We start from the raw sequence: 13616 nt of genomic DNA on the forward strand, positions 1-13616 counted from the left end.
CCAATTGAGTAAAACTGTTCACCGCCAAAAAGTAAGTTTCTAACCCTTATGGACTTCACAAGGAAGGGCTAAACAAGGCCTAGGGATGTCTGCAGAGTGAGAAAAGGACTCGGAGCTCATAAGGCTTTGCGATGGTCATAGGGCAAGATTTCAGTCCTCTGCATCACGCCTTGAACCATCTTTTGGCTACGAGAACAAAAATCAATACAGTCCCCCCCCCCTGTGCAGTTACTGCCCATTTTCTTCTGTTCTGTGCCCTGATCAGACCCGTACCACTGAATTTTAGAAATGCTACTTTCGTTCTTTAACAGCCAGCCACGTACTAAATCATGGTCTACAAAACCAGATTCTCTCTGGTGCAGAACCGAAGCCAAAGCCTATATTTGGGAATCAAAGCAGCATTCCCGCCCCCCCTCCCCGCATGCACACGGGTAGGTGTTCAGCCCGAACTGCTACTACACACATGTGTCCTACATTTCTTCTTCCCATTTAGCTCGAGGCAACCAAAATAAGATTTCTTTCTTTCCAACTCTTTGAAACGACAGAACAAAAACATTTAATTTATGCTGCACTGCCCACGAACTCCCCTCTCTGATTTGCCCCTGGAGCTGCATAAATAACTGGGAACATAATGAAAACAATATAACATCTATCCCTGAGCCCCACCCTCTCGTTTTTCAAACAACAAAAATATTATTACACGGATAGGGCAAGAAGATGTAGGATTTAAAAATAACAATAAAGCAACCGCGGCCAATATGATTTAACAAAAAACAACAAAAACATCCTGGAATCAAAGTTATGGATTTTTCTTTTTTTTTTCATGAACAGCAAAAGGGGGAGCCTGTGGTTTGAGACCTATGAATTGAGAATTACAGGAACACCCACAACCAGGAGTCACTACACAGGTGTCAACCTGAGGTAACACTCCTAGTAGATGTGTCAGTGTTTGTGTTTTAACTTGGATGCAGGGGTGGGGGTAGCAGAGGGCCTGGCTCGGCCTACCGCCAGGCCACAGCCTGAAATTTGGGCCATAGCTGAGCGCTAGTCCGTGGAAGGCCCCTGGCAAACTCCGGGGATTGGAAGGCAGCGGAGGGGCCTGGCACTTCCGGGGTGTGTGACAGGGAGGCGTGGCCAGCTGACGTAACTTCTGGTGTGCCCTGAAGTCTGAAAAAAATTTCACGGGTGCCTCCACAGTCAAAAGATTGAAAAGGGCTGCTCTAACCCCTTGGAAATTCTCCTAAACGACCAACCTTTCCCCCCAAGAGAATTCTGCGGTGCCTTCAAAGTTGTGAGCCCTGGTTCTCCCTGAGTTGTTCAACAGGCTTTGAATGACAGCCTCACAACACAAGACCGCCCTTTTCCAAAACCCTCCAAAATAGAAGTTCTCTGAACTCCCATCTGTTCCCCTCTGCCTAGCTGAGTCACCTTCTTTGCCAGGCGTAGTCAAACTGCGGCCCTCCAGATGTCCATGGACTACAATTCCCAGGAGCCTCCTGCCAGCGAATGCTGGCAGGGGGCTCCTGGGAATTGTAGTCCATGGACATCTGGAGGGCCGCAGTTTGATTACCCCTGTTCTTTGCCATCCAACCCATTAGCTCCTCTTCCTCCCACAGAAAGGCTGGGGCTAGCCCACGTCCCACTCTCTCCCACACCTTTCACATGCACTGCTGTATTCTTACCTTCTGCATCCTATTCTTCCCTCACACGGGCACGTCCCATCCTTGCCCGAATCCCTGCTCGTTCTCCGCCCCCGCCCCAGCATCCCGACATCCTGCAAAAACATCTGGGAAGGGCTTTCAAAGCACGGGATTGGCATTTGTTTTTCATTTAAAGATCCCACCGAAGGAAGAATGTCAGGAGCAAAACTTAACTATTTCTATCCTCGTCCCCTTTGGGAAATAAAGCCTTCAGCCCCGTCATCCCTTCCAGTGGGTTTTTAAACACACCTGCCGCTGGCAAAGGTGACAAAGTATTGAGTTCCCCTTGGGAGAACAGCCCAGGTTTGTTCCTGCAAAAAGGGGGAGGAAGAATTCCTCAGTAGATTTTACAGGCATTCTCCTCTGAAGATGTCACAGCCTCCTCTACGACTTGGCAGGGACACAAGAGCACATTGCTTCAGAGCAGAACTTCTGCTTCACAGTTTTTGATAAGCACTGCCCATCACAGTGTAAATACACTAGTCAGAATTCCCAAACTGTATCCACCAAACCAAACCAAAGCTGCTGTACTTTCCTGTTGCCCAGCAGCTGCCTGTGGATTTTGCTCCGGGAAAGCTTCTGTAGGGCCAACTAGTCAATATTATTACAAGAAGTTACAAGGGAAGCAGACCAAGTTTTGGGGCAGGCAACATTTCTCCGGGGCTTCCTCCACCGGTCCCCCGAAGCTTCAGGCTTGCCGGTATTTCTTCTTTCATTTCCTTCGATTGATGATTGAATCATAGCTACCGGGTCTCCCGATGGGGGACTCCTTCAGAAGTGACTATGGAAGAACTGCTGCCGCTGCCACACTGGCCACCGGATGCCACAGCCCCTGTCTCCATGAGCCAAGAGAAAACGAGGCAGGGCCTCCATGTTGCAGGAAATCACCCTTGCTGCAGCTGGAGATGGTTTCAATAATAATAATAATAATAAGAGCTTTTTATATATATATATCCCACTTTTCACTACCCGAAGGAATCCTAAAGCGGCCTACAAACACCTGTCCCTTCGCCTCCCCGCAACACACCCCCTGTAAGGTAGGCGGGCCTAAGAGAGCTCTTGGAGAACTGCTCTGTGAGAGCAGCCCTAAGAGAACTGTGACTAGGCCAAGGACACCCAGCTGGCTGCATGTGGAGGAGTGGGCAATCAAAGTTGGCTCTCCACTGCTCTTTAACCACCACACCATGCTACGCCACTAAGCATGTGCTTCAATGCTGACAGCGTGAATGCACAGGCTTTAAAAGAAATGAGGGAGAACGGGGGATCTAGGAAAATGCTTCTTTTGCCAGACAGGCTATCAAGGCAGCACAGGCACACAGAGGAATGTGATGTGCCTCCTGAAGGCATCTTCCACACTGCTAAAAGGATCTGCTCAATAACACTATACAGTCCAAGCAGCCTGTTCCATGGAATCCAATAGAATCTATTCTCTAGGGCAGGGGTAGTCAAACTGCGGCCCTCCAGATGTCAATGGACTACAATTCCCATGAACCCCTGCCAGCGAACACTGGCAGGGGCTCATGGGAATTGTAGACCATGGACATCTGGAGGGCAGCACTTTGACTACCCCTGCTCTAGGGTATGTGCTGCAGCTTCAGAGGCCAAACTCACTTCCAACCACCAACTCCGGGAAGATAGGATGACCACCAGTGTAGTGTTCTTGGCAGAGGTTGAGCCCACTCACTATCGGATCTTGCACCGCTGCAGCCGTTTTGGTCTTAGGATTCTCTCACCCGCTCAGAGAAATCCAGCAGCCATCGATGGCTGTAGCACAACGAAGGCACAAGAGCCTACGTGGTGGAGGTGCCACTGTGGAACTTGCAGTCCATCATCGAAGACTTTGGGAATGGAAATATCTAGATCACATTGCTGCCCAAGGAGCACTTGAAATAAACTGCCTTTCAAAGGTTTACTCCCTTTCCTGCAAGCTACAAACAAGAATACTTTAGTCATCGGGTCGCAAGAGTTTAATAAGGAATCTGCCATGAAGCATGCAGCTCTTGGGAGACGTCAGTTAGAAAGCCCAGGCTCTATGATCAAAAGGAACATACACATTAGCATTCCCCGAACCACAGCAGGATTGATCAACCATTCAGGCTGGGATTTAAGTGGGTGTTTGGAGAGGAAGAGACCTAAACAAATACTTTCCGGATGCCTTTCAAAGGCACTTGATGATTGCAACGTAGACAGAGCTGAGACAGATTACCAACTGGGCAAAGAGGTAGAGATCATACGCAATTACAGGGGGGTGGGAGGTGGGATATGCTGAACACATCCTTCACACAAATAAATGTTTTGCTTGCTTTCAAAAGCACCAGTCTCTGGGCTGATCCACACAACCTTTAAAGTGGCTCACGGAGGGAGGGCTTGTTTTGAGTTGGCCTGGCACGATGTAGCCTTTGATGGGATTGGCCTCGCAATCAGATCGGCAGCCGAGGCTTAGGGGCTGTGAACAGAGAAGTGACCAGGCCACATGACCTGTTTGTATGCCCAGCCGCTAAAGACTTCAAAGAGATTTGACTGAAAAATCCCAAAGTCCAACAAACTCTTAACAAGGTCCCCGAAGCATCAAGCAACCTCCTCTTCATCCCTTGCCTTATCTAAGTCTGGGTTTCCGTAGATCAGATCAATCTCCCATTCTGTAGTGAATTCCACATCTACTCACCATTCTTCATCTTTTTAACCACACTTTGACGGTTACAGTAATACCCTATTCTGCAGAGAAACCTCAACACGCCCATGATGGCTGCATCTGTGAATGCTGGTTAGTGTTGGACTCAGATGAGGGCGATCCAGGTTAGAAGATCCCACCTGCTATGAAATTTACTAGATAACTTTAGGAAAGTCATTCTTTTTTAGTCCAGGGTCCCACCGAAGAGGGGAGAACCATGGTGAAGAAAGTGAATGCAGTCTTGGGACATCACATCAAAATTGCAAGATGTCACAGTCTCACTGTATATTGCATTGGTCAGATCACACCTGGAATACTGCGTGCAGTTCTGGAGGCCTCGCTTCAAAAAGGACGAAGACAAAATTGAGAGGGCGCAGAGGAGAGTGATGAGGATGACCTGAGGCCTGAGGACCAAGCCCTATGAGGAAAGGCTGGAGGACGTTCAGCTTGGAGAAGAGGAGGTTGAAAGGGGACATGATAGCCCTCTAAGTATTTGAAAGGTTGTCACTTGGAGGAGGGCAGGGAGTGGTTCCTGTGTGGTCTTTAAGCAGTGGCTGGACAAATACTTTAGGCTGATCCTGCAATGAGCAGAGGGTTGGACTAGATGGCCTATATGGTCCCTTGCAACTCTAAGATTCTAACCATGCACCCTACTCTGAGTTCTGTGGAGGAAGTGTGAGATAAAAATAACCTACAACAATGGTGGAGTTCTCTACTCATCCTCCTCAAACACCAGCCCTATCTTCCAATAAACAAAAAGCAGACCTGTCCACATTCGTCCTCTCCTCAATTGGGTCGCACCACACTATGTGACCAAGGGAGGCCTCAAATTCCATAAAGGGTCCGGGCTGAATTTTAGAGAGCAATTTCCCAAGCAAGATGGTTTGCTTTACATGTCAATGTGCTAGAAAAACAATGGTTTGTTTTAATATTGGTAATTATTATTTTTATAACCATTTTTTAAACCTTTTGAGCCACCTCCAACAAGTGTCTGCCAAGGTGACCTATGCATCTTCTAAATAATAAGAATCAGTGGCCCCTTACAGAGCTCTCAAAGAACCAATGAGGAAAGTCCTAAAGGACTGGCAGCACCAACCTAATGCTGGGGATGTTGACAAGACAGAAGGTCCAGATAAGAAACACTTCCGGGAGGGGGTTGGGACAGGAACAAATGCCAGGTCTTTCAACCACTGATGGTGAAATCAATGCGGGAGAGAGGAATAAGTAAGATTTATCTTGGATGAGACCTATCCAACTTGGGAGGGTCATCAACTCTGGTCTAAATTACATGTGGTTACAGTGAGACAAGGCCCAAAATAGCCCGGTCCTTCAGACTAGCTGAATGATAAACTCCAGTTGCTTAAAATATTCTCCACTAAGCATAGGGAAGTGGGGGGAAGTATCTTAAACATACAATCTAATGAAGGACAGCACATCCACTTGTGTTGAAGCTATATAAAAAAGACTGAGAAGGAACCTCCAGGTTTCATGACTAGGAACTGAGAATGATATATATCATCCAATGTTATAAATCAGGGGTATTCAACCTGTGGTCCTCCAGATGTCCATGGACTACCATTCCCACGAGCCCCTGCCAGCAAACGCTGGCAGGGGCTCATGGGAATTGTAGTCCATGGACATCTGGAGGACCACAGGCTGACTACCCCTGTTATAAATGCATTGCAGAGGTGTCCTGGAGATGTCAACATGCATTTAAACACTCCTCATGCTATACCCCTAGAAGAACAGCCACTGATGTGATACTGTTGGGAATATCCTTGCTTGGGTACTGCAAGGATTGATGGTTATGATACATGCATTCCGGCAAGTTCTGTGTACGTTCAGTCCCTGATGGGTCCCCATCAGTGAGTCATCCAGTCCTAGGTATATCCTACCAAAGGAATCCCATTCTGGTTGGGTAAGCTTACCAAATTTGCTATTCCAATCTTAGCAGTATTTATTGCTCTTATGCATTTTTACTGTATTTACCTGTTCCTGGAAACTAACCCCCTTGCCTATATGTTTTTAAGGAAATCTGTTTCAATACAACTGAATGAGCATGCATCTGCACACGCTAACCCTCCCAGTTCATGTTAGTGCAGAGATTAACTCTGTTGGTCTTGGGGTTGCCAGGCAGGGTCCTGGGGTCAGAATAGCACTCCAGATCCCTCCTTCAAAGCTCAGTCTGACGAAGGGTGCTTGCACTCAAAAGCTCACGCCTTGAATAAATCTTTGTTGGTCTCAAAGGTGTCATTGGATTTTATTATGACGGCTCTGTGTAACTCATCCTCTCTGACTGGTTATTCCTCAGCTGCAAAAGGGACATAAATAGCGTAAGGACTATCAAAATAAAGATTCAAAGCACTTCCCATATTGGCAGTCCTAGAGAAATGATTCAAAGAGGCCTGCAAGCGGCAACTCATTCTGAAAAGCAGGTATAATATTTTATTAACATAATTTATATCCCGGCTCTCCCAAAGGACCTTGCTAGCACCAAGTCAGCCCAAGCAACCGAGTTAAAACAGCATCAAATTAGTCTAATAAAATAAAATTCTAATAAAATTCACAAAGCTGACAACAAACTGATCATCTGCCAAATAAGTTAGCATTCAGCTTAAAGCCTCAAGGCCCCCAACATGGTTGCTGATCTTTAAACCACCACTAAATAGCCCAACAGCAACGGAAAGATCCCTGGAATCATCTAGTCCAGGGGTAGTCAAACTGCGGCCCTCCAGACGTCCGTGGACTACAATTCCCAGGAGCATTTGCTGGCAGGGGCTCCTGGGAATTGTAGTCCATGGACATCTGGAGGGCCGCAGTTTGACTACCCCTGATAGTCCAACCCACTGCTCAATGCAGGGTGAGTCCAAAGCATCCAGGATAAGTATCTGTCCAGCTGCTGCTTGAAGACTGCCAGTGAATGACCAGGAGAGGGGACTGAGGGAAGCAATTCCAGCACAGAAGCTGCCCTCAAGACTTGCTTCTCCTAGCAATCCATTAACCCTGCAGACAAAGAAGAGAAGGAAGTCAGGAATTGCCTGGAACTCACAGGATGCCTTTTAGGCTGAGTTTGTTCCCTCCTTTGCTTGCCTGGGAGTAGCCAATGTCATGGGCCTCTGAGCACCAGGCATGGCTCTTGGGTTTGTTTGTTTTTTTTTTTGCAAATTTATGCAAGCCATTTATTATTATTATAGATTTATTGCCCATCGCTACCAGCAAAGCCATCTCGCAGCGTGTTACACAGTAGTAAAACCTCACATAAAATATCATTAAGTCCCCCATAAAAAAAACATAACAGCGGCAAAAACCAACCCTTCCCCCGCCCAGTTCAGATAGCTCCCTCTCTATGCCTCATTGACATTCCTTTGGGGAGAAAAGCAGCATAAACAAATTAATATTACACTACAGAAGGGAAGGCAACGTTTTCCTTCTCAAAGAACTGTAACGATCATCTGTAAAAACCGAAACCTATAGCTTTAATGGCCAAGACTAACAGTGCAATCCTAAACAAATTTACTCCCGTCTTAAGACTGGTATAACTTTTCTTGGGCTTGCACCATAAGATGCTCAAAGGATATGGGAGGTGTAGCAGTTGATAACTTAGCACATTTAGGCAAAGGAAATGAAAACATAATGACTTCATGTTGTTCCACATCCTCCACACTAGCTCACAGTTCATTTAGGGTGGCCCGCAGCCAGATCTGTTAAGATGGGAAACTTGCTTCAGCTCCTTTCGATATAAAATCAGCTTAAAAACTTGCCACGTACCACACAAAGATCAGCAAATAAATTCCACGGGATCATTATAACTGAGCCTTGTTTAAGGGCTTAGCGGTCCGCTAACGTCTGCTGCACGGCCTCATCCAAAATTTTGCAACACTTTATGTTATTTGACTATGAGCCTCTTGTGGCGCAGAGTAGTAAGGCAGCCGTCTGACAGCTTTGCCCATAAGGCTGGGAGTTCAATCCCAGCAGCCGGCTCAAGGTTGACTCAGCCTTCCATCCTTCCGAGGTCGGTAAAATGAGTACCCAGCTTGCTGCTGGGGGGTAAACGGTAATGACTGGGGAAGGCACTGGCAAACCACCCCGTATTGAGTCTGCCAAGAAAACGCTAGAGGGCGTCACCCCAAGGGTCAGACATGACTCGGTGCTTGCACAGGGGATACCTTTACCTTTACCTTTATGTTATTTGTGAAGAGCTGATTTTTCTCAACCAGGGTTTCGTAAAACCCTAGGGCAGGGGTAGTCAAACGGTGGCCCTCCAGATATCCATGAACTACATTTCCCATGAGCCCCTGCCAGCATTTGCTGGCAGGGGCTCATGGGAATTGTAGTCCATGGACATCTGGAGGGCCACCGTTTGACTACCCCTGCCCTAGGGTTTCTTGACAGCCCTGGAAGGTTTTCCTGAAAGGGTGGGAGTTAACTCATTTGAAAAATATATTTTAAACATTTATCAGTTGATAGGCCCATATTTGGTCATGTCAACCCACTCACCCCTCTCCTAATGTCCAATGATGGGCCTAGAGGGAAGGGGAAGGGGAGGAGCCTTGGGTGGGTATTTACACAACTACGCTTCCCTAGCATATTCTGCACAATCTCACCACTTCTGGGGGTTCTCAAAGCCTGACGAATATTTCAGGGAGTTCCTCAATGGTAAAAAAGTGGAGAAAGGGTGCCACGGAGATCAGAGAGAAGTAGAAGTGATCAGACCTTCTTGGAGAGTTTGCTAATCCTGGTGCGACATATTGCGAGCAGATATTACAGTGGGATAGCACACACTCCACCATCTCAGTCCTTGCCATGTGGCAGGGAACACCCATTGCGAATAAGCAATGTGAAGGTATCTATCTGCCTTCCAAAAAGGTTGAGGGCAGGACCATGAAGTGGGCTAGAAGGAATATTCTTTAAGAACTTCTAATGTTGTTAGATGGCCTGCTGACAGGAAAGGGTTATGAGTAAGATACGTTATAGTGGGACACCTCAGCAGCCAGGCCCTTTCAGACGGAAGGGCCAGGACCCAAAATCCGTTGTTTAAGTATTCCTTTGGTTTTCTGACAGGCTGAAGGGAAGGAACTGTTTCCTTGCCATTTTTCTTCCGGTTCTGAGAAACCTGAGCAGCATTTCACAATGAGGACATCAGACATGCATCCCCCCTAACAAGAAAAACACTTTGAGCAAAAGGAAATTTGCATTTGTTCAGGTGGCTGCTTTGGCTGCCTCTCCTCTGCCCCCCGCTGCAAATTATTTGTCCAGTGATCCTGGCTTAATTGAGCCGAGTTTTGCAGACACGATTTGCCTTCCATCCCCGTAGAACAAAAGGTCCTGTGTTCATTTCCCCCGGGTGTCCTTTAGGTCATGAGCGATTAATCCAATTATGGATCCTCGGAACAATAGGCCACTGTCAAAGCCGGAGGATCCATCCCCAAATCACGTTAGTCCCACTAGCTCTGGATGAACTGTCCCAAAGTAGGTTCTTCCAGAATGGAAGCCTAAAGGCTGCTAATATTTCCTATAGGACTCTCCCGGGAATACTGAGCTGTCCTCTCCCTCCCCACCCCATGATGGTCAGCAGCCAGGTGTGGAGCAAGCCTAAGCAGGTACATAGGCCTGAACTCCTATAGATTCACCTTATGCAGGGGGCAACTCCAACATGTCTGTGGCGCATGATTGGATCATGACATCAACTCTGGCTCAACGCCAGTGGGCTCCTGCACTGCTTTTGCAAAGTCTTTAGGTGAGCTGGACATCAAGTTCAGGGGGGTTCCTAGGGCTGCAGGTGCTTTCAGGTAGCTTGTAAGTGCTAAAGCATGTTTGGGGAGGGTGCAATTTTTACACAGCCACAAGTTGGAACATGGGGGGGGATACAAAAGTTTTGAAAGATCGTTGGTGAGACATAGCCAAACTTGCTCCTTCTCTAATCTCCCTGCCGGATCATGGCACAAGGGCCTCTACTACATCCCAAGATGTTATAGGGCCAAAAAAAGCACCCCTGGGGAAAAAAAACTGTCTGGTTTTCTTTTTAGGGGTTGTTTTATGCCCCAGGTGCTTTTATGCTTACAGAAAACGAGCTGTTTTTCATACGCCACTTTTCACGACCAAAAGGGATCTCAAAAGGACATCCCTTCCTCTCTCTGCTGCAGACATCTTGTGAGGTAGGTAAGGCTGAGAGAGCTCTGAGAGAACTGCAACTGGCCCAAGGTCACCCAGCTTGCTGCACATGGTGGAGGCACGGGAGAGCAAGCCCAGCTCTCCAGATTAGAGGCTGCCACCCTTAACCATGATACCAAACTGGAACTTCAGGAGCCGTGCAGTCCTGCTTCAGCAATATACAGGTAAAAGGACAAAGTCGCTTGTCCTCTTCTGTATGCCTTCTGCCCAAAAATACCACCATGATGACTTTGCCCCGCCACCCAGATTTTGCTTACTCCCCAGTAGATAGGCAAAGTTTCTGACCCTCTCCTTACACTGACTGAACGGATCTATCTGTCAAGACAGTTCCGGAGGCTAAGGTGGGTTAGTCTAGGGAAGCAAAACAAATAGAAACCCGGTGGCACTTGAAAGACTTAATAAAACATGGCAGCGTGAGCTTTCCTGAGTCACAGCTCACATCTACAGGTGTTTCTTGGAAGCAAATCAGGACAACATTAAAGGAGATGAAGAGGAGGAGCTGGAAGCTCGAAACTATTCTGGCAGGATTCCCTAGGTGAGGGACAGCCCCCCTCTGCTTGTGCTCCTCCCCCCACTCCCTGCCATTCTTGTTCTAAAAATTTCCTTCTAATTAACATCTGAAGAAGCTCTGTTTCACAAAAAAATCAGGCTGGAATAGCTTGGAGATAGCCTCCCAAGGAAGAAGAAGAGGAAGAAGAGTTGGTTCTTATATGCCGCTTTTCTCTACCCGAAGGAGTCTCAAAGCGGCTTACAATTGCTTTCCCTTTCCTCTCCCCACAAGGTAGGTAAGGCTGAGATAGCCCTGGTATTACTGCTCGGTCAGAACAGCTTTAGCAGTGCTGTGACCAGCCCAAGGTCACCCAGCTGGCTGCATGTGGGGGAGGAGCGGGAAATCAAACCCAGCTCACCAGATTAGAAGTCCAGACTCCTAACCACTACACCATGCTGGCTCTCTAAGGAGCCCCAGCTCTCTCTCCCTATCATAAAATGCCCAAAGACGGCAGATAGAGGTGTGGCATGTTGCAGCTGGCACCGGTTACACCTCTGGAGAGCTGCCTGGAGAGGCTTGGCTTCACCAGTGACTTCAACCATCCAATGAGCGATGGCATCTTCTAGCCCATGGCGAAGGTTTCAAGGAGAACGATAAATGCCCCAAGATAAATGCCCCAAGAAGGCAGCGTTACAGTTTTAGAACTCCCAGATGCAGTTCACAAGGACTAGGAGGAGGATTCAGTATTAGAATACTGTTTTGCGCACCAGAATTGAGGCACGATGTAGATAACCAGGAGCATGTCCAGAGGAGGGATATGAAGATGGTGAGGGCTTTGGAGACCAGGTCATGAGTGGAAAGGTTGAGAGAGCTTGGTCTGTTCAGCCTGGAGAGAAGACGACTAAGAGGGGACAGGTCAGCCATCTTCAGGGGCTTGAAATGATGATGTAAAGAAGATGGAGCAGAGTTGTTTTCTGTTACTCCAGAACCAATAGGATGAAAAACATTCAAAAGAATTTACGGCTTAACATCCAGAAATAGTTCCCAACTGTTGGAGAGGTTCCTCGATGGAACAGGCTTCCTCGGGAGGTGGTGGATTCTCCTTCCTCTGAAGTTTTTGAGCAGAGGCCAAAAGCCACCTCACCGAAATGCCGACTCTGTGAATTTAGGCTGATTGTAAATGGGTGGGCAGAAGACATTGTGTCCATGCTTGGCTCTTGTGGCCTTTTCTGGCATGCCCAGGGAAATGTCAATCACCACTTTGGGGTCGGAAGGTGAATTTCCTCCAGGCCAGAGTGTCTGTTTTTTTTTTGGGGGGGGGGGGTGTTCATTTGGGCATGGAATCAGAGTCACTGTGGGCAGGTCAATTTCCTGCATTCTGCAGGGGGTTGGACTAGATGACCATGGAAACCCCTTCCAACTCTATTATTCAGCGAATCCAAATGCATTGGCCATTCTGGCCACGGATGGATTTTTGCCGAAACCCAAACACTGGAAAACCTTCCACTAAGGGTCCCACTCTCGAGGTGCCAACTTTTAACCTGGTCCCTCTGGCTGTCCCCCGTAATATCCCCATCAGGTGACCTCAGTTAACTTCAGGCCATGCAAAAGTTTTGGCGGCCCCTTTGCACTCCGTTAAAGGGAAAGGTCATTCCCCCTCTCCAGTTTGGCAACCTGCAGGGATAGTCAAACTGCGGCCCTCCAGATGTCCATGGACTACAATTCCCATGAGCCCCTGCCAGCTGGCAGGGGCTCATGGAAATTGTAGTCCATGGACATCTGGAGGGCCGCAGTTTGACCACCCCTGCTTCGTAGGCACAAGAGCGACGCTTGAGATCCTTTGGCCTTATTAGCAACCCCGAATCCTAAGCCCAAGTCGCCATCCAAGTCAGGGGTCTCTGCTGCGCCCCGGGCGGCCGGAACGGGGAGAGACGCGCCAGGGGGAGAAAGAAGCCGGCCAACCTGGTCAAGTCTTCGCCTCTCGTCCACGTCCGCTGCGCCGCCGTCCCGCCCTGCCTTCGAGCACTCTGCACATGCTCCGAGGCGCGGCGCCGTTCCCTCTTCCCGCCCACACCCAAGGAGAGAAGCGAAACACAACCCGGAGCCGTCTGCGGGGCGGCCGGCCGGGAGCGCGGGATCGGGCGTGGGCGGCGAGGAAGGACGAGCCGCGGGCGCAGCCGTGGAGCCCCACCCGGGCCCCGAGCACACGTGGGCAAGCGCGTTCCATCGCCGAGAGGAAGCCCCCCCCCCGCCCCCCGAAAAGGAACTTTCTTCCGAATCGTGCCCATTGGCTCTACGGCAGAACAAACCACGGAGATTGGGGGGGGGGGGAGCAATACCAGTTCAGCGATGCCGTCGGCGGCTCCTGTCCCATGGTGGCCGGGGCCGCCCGCGCTTGGGAGCCCGGCGCGAAGCCCCCTGGGCGGCCGAGCATGCCTGCCTGGCAACGGGCCCCCTTCCTCCTCCTCCTCCGCTCCGCTCCTCTCCGGCGCCGCGAGGACTTGCACTGAGCGGGGAAGCGCTGCCGGCCAGTTTGCAAAGGCGGCGGCTGCTCCTCCTCCTCCTCCTGCTCGCCCCCCCCCCC

The 13616-nt window shown here is 49.0% G+C and overlaps 1 protein-coding gene across 3 annotated transcripts in view; it reads right to left on the reverse strand.

The window, feature by feature from the left end:
- Positions 1–13616, reverse strand: part of JCAD (junctional cadherin 5 associated) — a 61351-nt gene that overhangs the window by 17591 nt on the left and 30144 nt on the right. The window contains exon 1 of one of the 3 annotated variants that reach the window (XM_077302632.1): positions 13372–13558. The exons of the other annotated variants lie outside the window; for them this stretch is intronic. The gene's annotated coding sequence lies outside the window, so the exon portion shown is untranslated. Of the gene's footprint in view, positions 1–13371; positions 13559–13616 lie in introns of those variants that run through there. 3 annotated transcript variants of the gene reach the window in all.

Source organism: Paroedura picta, chromosome 11 (assembly GCF_049243985.1).
Source record: "Paroedura picta isolate Pp20150507F chromosome 11, Ppicta_v3.0, whole genome shotgun sequence".
Lineage (NCBI taxonomy): Eukaryota > Metazoa > Chordata > Lepidosauria > Squamata > Gekkonidae > Paroedura > Paroedura picta.